Genomic DNA, 6,057 nt, shown 5'->3' with positions numbered 1-6,057 from the left:
GTTAAGTAGTGTCAACGGGAGGCTTATGGTCCCGAGCGGCCATAGCTTGTGTTCTGTGAAGCAAACAAGTGGGGCTCGAGATGGGGGTTTTAGGTTCCTCTTCCAGAATGGCGGGAGTTGTTCGAAACAGTTCTCATAGAAGATGTCGGTGCTGCTACCTCCGTCGATCAGGGCTCGCCATATCTGATGTTGTTGGACGAGGGCAGGGATTATGATTGGGTCTATGGGGTCCCAGTCGGGCGCTCACAAGTCTTCCGGTGAGAAACTTATGCTGAGAGTATCGTTGGGTGAGCTATCGACACCATTGGTTGGCAACCGACGCCTGACTTTGTCCTTGGGCCTTACAATTGCAACGATTTCCTCCTTTTTGATTGGTTGTCTATTCGCCTCCTTCCGGGTTCTCCCGTCTTTCTTTTCGGCTTCGAACTTTGATCGTAGATTCTTTGCAATTTCTGTAAAGTCTCCACTCAAATTATTGTCTTCTACTTCTCTTTTGAGGATCGCACACTCTCCAGTGTCGTTGGTTTTGCTCTTGTTCTATTCGTAATATTTGCTTTTCTATTTTTCCATTTGCTGAGGGGTTTTTTCTACCACATGTACTTCCAACTTATGGTTCCTAGGCTCGTCTTTGACGAATGGGTGGAATCTACGAGATGAGTGTCTCATATTTTTGTTATGTTTATCATGGCTTCCATCGTTGCGCTCCTTGTGGCTATAGTGGTAGTGGGAGTCAGTTGATTCTTGTTTGAGGTAGGCGTTCGCTACAACTTTTAGATTGGCTTGTTTGTGTTCTTCTCCCTCGATCTACGTGAGGTATTTTTCGACCCTATATTTGATCTCGTCCCTAGATTTTGGCATTGTTCCTTGCATTTTCCTTAGGCCTGGGAGTAGCCCCTGGGCAAAGGCGCCCGTAACTAGAAATTACTCGTGACCGGGGACGCTCAAGGTCGCGTGGGTAAACCAATCATAGTATGCTCGGATGGATTCTCCCTCTTTTTCTTTGCATGACATGATAGAGTTGGCATCTCCTTTGACTTTCCTCAACTGCATGAAGTTGTGGAGGAAAATGTACCTTAACTGTTCAAAACTGGAGATACTTCCGGGACATAGTGCCTTGAACCATTTGCTAGCATTTCCCGATAGCATGATCGAGAAGTAGGTGCCGGTAAATCTCTTGTCCATCCGAAGGGATGTTATTGTCCACTCATAGGTGTCTATGTGTTCGTCAGGATATGTCATGCCGTTATACTTTGGGATGTTTGGGATCATGGACGAATGTGGTATTTTATACTGTAATAGCTCTTGGAAGAACACCGAGCTGATACTTGTTATGGGGTTGTTCATGTGTGGGTAGTTGGGTGCTCCGTTGACCATCGCTTGTTGTATGTGGTATGGTTATTGTACCCTTGGCCATACTCGTAATGGTACTCGTGGTTGTACATGGTCGCTTGAGGTATATACAGTGCCTGTGTGGAGTATGCGTGCATTGGCTGATTCGGCTGCAAACTTGACTCTGTTGGACCTATAATGTGTGAGTTCATCCCCTGCATTGGTGTTCCTTGAATCTTATGGTTTTGTGGCTATGTTTGAGGGTACATGCCTTGGTAGTGGTATGAATACGGGTTGAACGGTGGTTGTTGTACAAATAGCTAGATATACGACATGGTCGCCATCGGGGAAGAGTGATGACCTGCAGGCATTAGTGGTGCGGATGATAGACTGGTGCCAGAGGAACAGACGCTGGTCCCCACATGCCGCATTGATGGTTGTGGTTGATTTTTTGTTTGTTGCGATTGGGTATCGGCGCTCTTTGAGGAATTGTGGTGGTAGTTATGGCCAAATGTTCCGTTGCGACGGGCGGTGGTCGCCATAGACTAGCGATGAACTCTGCCGTAGGGCCGATTGGTGGCGTCGTCGGTGTCTGTGTGAGCGGCTGCCCTTCAAGTGTCGACGGACCGCTTCCGGTGAGGTACTGCATTGGTCTAACAGGGATAGTGTCGTCACCTTCCCACCGTATCAGTCCTTTATCCGTCATTTCCGGCGTCTGATGTTGTGAAGTAGGTTGTGTCGTACTGGGTACATGTATGGATGGCGCCAACTGTTGTAATATGTCTCCGGCTTAACTTCGTATCTTTGAGGGATAGAAATGAAGGGTCTAAGAATCACAACAAAGAAAACAAGAACATCAGTCGTCGTCCAGGAGGCAGTCCCAGAACGAAGCTCCGACGATCAAGTCAGTTTTTCTCTTAGAGAGAAGGCGAAAAAGTGTTAGGTAAGTGCTTAAGGGTTTTTCTTTCGATCCCTTATCTTCGAGGATAATAGACTTTTTATATATGTGGTCAGGGGGACAGATCCCCGATAGTACCTTCTACATTTTTAGGTTTGGCAGGGATAGATGGCCTTCGATTGGTAGATCGTGCTGCAAGTGGTTATTTGTTATTGGTGCAGGGTTTCCAAAAGTGGCATCCTGAGTGTTACACTTGTCGTTTTAGGAGGCGATTGGTACTATTTTTCCTTGACGCTGGCCTTGGAGCTTGGGCGCCAAGGAACGAATATGGGATCGCGAGGGCGAGGGCGAGGGCGAGGACACGGCGTTAGCCAAACGTCATCCTTTTCCCAAACCGTCTTTCTGACTAATGGTTCTGTTCTGTTTGACGTATTCCTGGTGGGATACGTTATCAATCTAGCATCCATTACTTTTGGAGTAGATCAATAGCTCATCTGTACTTCAAGAGACAGAAAAAATACCCAAGAAACACCATAAAGTAGATCTAACATAAATAATCATCAAGGTGTGAGCTTTTTACCTCAAAAGGCTTACAAATGAGAAGGTGATCCTGGATCTTCAAGCTCAAGCCACTCCTCTAAGTGTTCCTTTTCTTCTTCTTCTTCTTCACCACAAAACACCAACAATCAAGCTCAAAAACTCACTAAATGCTCTTAGGGTTTCATTTTTTGCGTAAAGGGAGATGGAGGTTGATCATAATTGTGCAAAAGAGGTTATAATGAGGCTTAAATAAGGTGTAAACCCTAAAAATTAGGGTTTTCCCCTGCATTACGTACACCATGCGTACTCCACGTACGCCTACGTACGTGGGTGGAACCCACGATCATCAGGATGGCCAATATGCCCCGCATACTAACCAAGGGACCAAATTGAAAAGAATTTTCATCAAAGGGTTAAAAGGAAACTTACCAAAAACTTGATTGTTACATGTAGGCTAGTGAAGCTATTGAGAAATTACTGATATAACTTGAGATATGACGTGTCATGGATCAGCATGAAGAGAGCATAATCGATGTCCATTATTCGATGGACTTGATGAGTTTCTAGTTCATATATTTGATAATTATTGATATACGCGTAGCTTAGAATATAAGTAGGAATATTGATTGATTTTGACATTTGAGAAGAATGTTGATGATTAAGAGAATAACTAATTTTTAATGGTCGGATTATTTTCCCAAGAAATTAAAATCGATCATTACTAAAGACTAAGATAAAAAAGGATACTGATTAAAGACACAAGAAGTGTCTAATCATATGAGTTGCTTAAGCTAAGACGAGGCATGAGAAAATAATAACGAAGACAAAGATTAACTCAAAATACTTATGAGTATTTCATTATATAAGAAAAAAGATTTAGTTGGTACACCCTTACTAAGCGAGATTCCGAGGACGAAATCTTTTTAACGGGGAGAGAACATGTAATACCTGACTTTCATAACCAGGTATCCCTTCAGAATATATAAAATGATATAAGGATAGTAGGTCAAATAAAGATTGGAGTTAATTCAAATTATATATTTTCTAATTATCAAAATGGAGTTGAGAAAGTGATAGATCTTTTAAAGAGGAGCGCGTGGATATAAAGATCGTTGAAAACAGAGTTCGTATGAGTAAATTATAACTGTTTGAAGTTTAGATGAAAGTACGTTGCTATTTTGAGAAATTCAATGAAAGTCAAAGTCAACGGTCAACATTTACCATTACAATGTGAATGTATATTTCTCACGACATGACAAGAGATGTGCCACAATGCTAAATGAGGCAAGTCATCGGGACACTTGGCGTGACAGTGTAATATGTGATGAAACTAGGGTTCATCTGATTGTCACGACGTGACACATAGATGGTCACGACGTGGCCAGTGGCCATTATATATAAGAGTATCGATTTATTTGAGGGGGTTTTGGAATGCGGGATTAGAAAAGATGCTTGTAAATCGTTTGCGGTTGATTACCACGGTGAAGCTATACTCTTGTACAGATGATACAAGATCGAGTTATGGGATACATTGAGGTGTCTTTTACCCGTTAAATTGTATTTTCAATAATTTATTTTTATTAAGATTTGGTAGACCAGATTATGTATTACAAGTATTTGTAATATGGTGTTGTTATAAACCTGTTGGAAAGATCACTGAGTAAAACTTACGATTAGAGATTTAGTTGAGACTGTAAGGGTTATAAACTATTATATTTGAGAAATGCCCATTATGAGAGATTTAGCTAATGCCTTAACGACTAAGCCTATTATGATTATATTATCAGATTTGACTAGTTTGGTGACAAGAGGTCACGGAGGGTAGCTAGTAATAGATTATGACAAGTTTTGAGAAACTTGTTATTTAGTGATTACGTGTTACCATATGATGAGCTAAAAAGCAGCGAAGGATTGATACCAATACTGGAATTAGTCTCCTAACTAGCCATGTGAGTAACACTACTCTAACATCCATTGATGTGTTGCCTGTGATATACATTGTATGATTTATATGATTAATTATTAAAGAGTAATTAATTGATACCATAAAAATCAGTTATTCTAAGAGAGAGATATATATCTGATTAAAAGATTGATTTCAATTGATGAGATAGATTATAATTGAGAGATAAATCAAATTAAAAGATAGATCATTCTTAAGAAATAGCTTGTATTAGATATGTGATAATTATTATATTTGTGATATACAATATGTAAATTGTATAAAGATCTAAATAATTAATTATTTTTGTAAGATTGATGAGTATCGAGAAATAAGTCATTATTAAAGGATTAGTTATAATTGAAAGATTGATTTTAGATTAATAAATAAATTATTATAAATAGATCATGACTAAGAGATAGATGGTATAATTGAGAAATTGACTAGATTTCGAAAATAATTATTAATCAGATAGATCCTTAATGAGATAGATCATTCATGAGATATATTCTTGATAGATTATTAACCGAGATATAGAGTATAATTGATTGATTCATTGTGATGGATATATATATATATATATATATATATATATATATATATATATATATATATATATATATATATATATATATATATATATATATATATAGAGAGAGAGAGAGAGAGAGAGAGAGACAGAGAGAGAGAGAGAGAGAGTAAAAGAAAGAAAGCTCACATAATAGAGATATTGATCACGATTGAGAATCAGATTTGATTGAGGGATAGATCATTGACTTTTAGATAGTTTATGAATGAGTGATAGGTTGTTATTGAGAGGTTGGTTATAAGAATACCATTAATTGATATAATTAAATTGCTACAGATGTGGGGAAATGAATTATTATGTGATTTACATGATTTATGATATGGGAGTTGTTATTCACTAATTTGTGAGGCTTATGTTGATATGTTAATTTATTTTGTAGGTATATAATTGACGCTCGGTTCGATCCTGTACTTGAGGCCACTACGATCCTTTTGATAACTACTTGAATTCCAGAATGTTAATGTACACTAAAAATGTTGTAAAATTTTAAAAGAGAAATGAATTTTTTAGGTGTATTTGATATGAACTCATGGGCGTCACAATCTTAGTATGTATATGAAAGCGGGTGACATGAGACATGTGTTTTAAAATGTTCAGCATTTGAAGTTTTACATATTTTAACTAATAGATTATATATATTTGATTATTATTTAGTTATGGTGCAAATGGTTTTATGCTTTAAGTTATGTCTTTTGCTATAAGATTTTTTTTTAGATCGGGTTTATCAATATTATATGACGTAAACTTGTATATACAAAA

This window comes from Lactuca sativa, chromosome 9, assembly GCF_002870075.4.
Source record: "Lactuca sativa cultivar Salinas chromosome 9, Lsat_Salinas_v11, whole genome shotgun sequence".
NCBI lineage: Eukaryota > Viridiplantae > Streptophyta > Magnoliopsida > Asterales > Asteraceae > Lactuca > Lactuca sativa.
The sequence above is the reverse complement of the archived record's forward strand: the minus strand, read 5'-3'. Positions refer to the sequence as shown.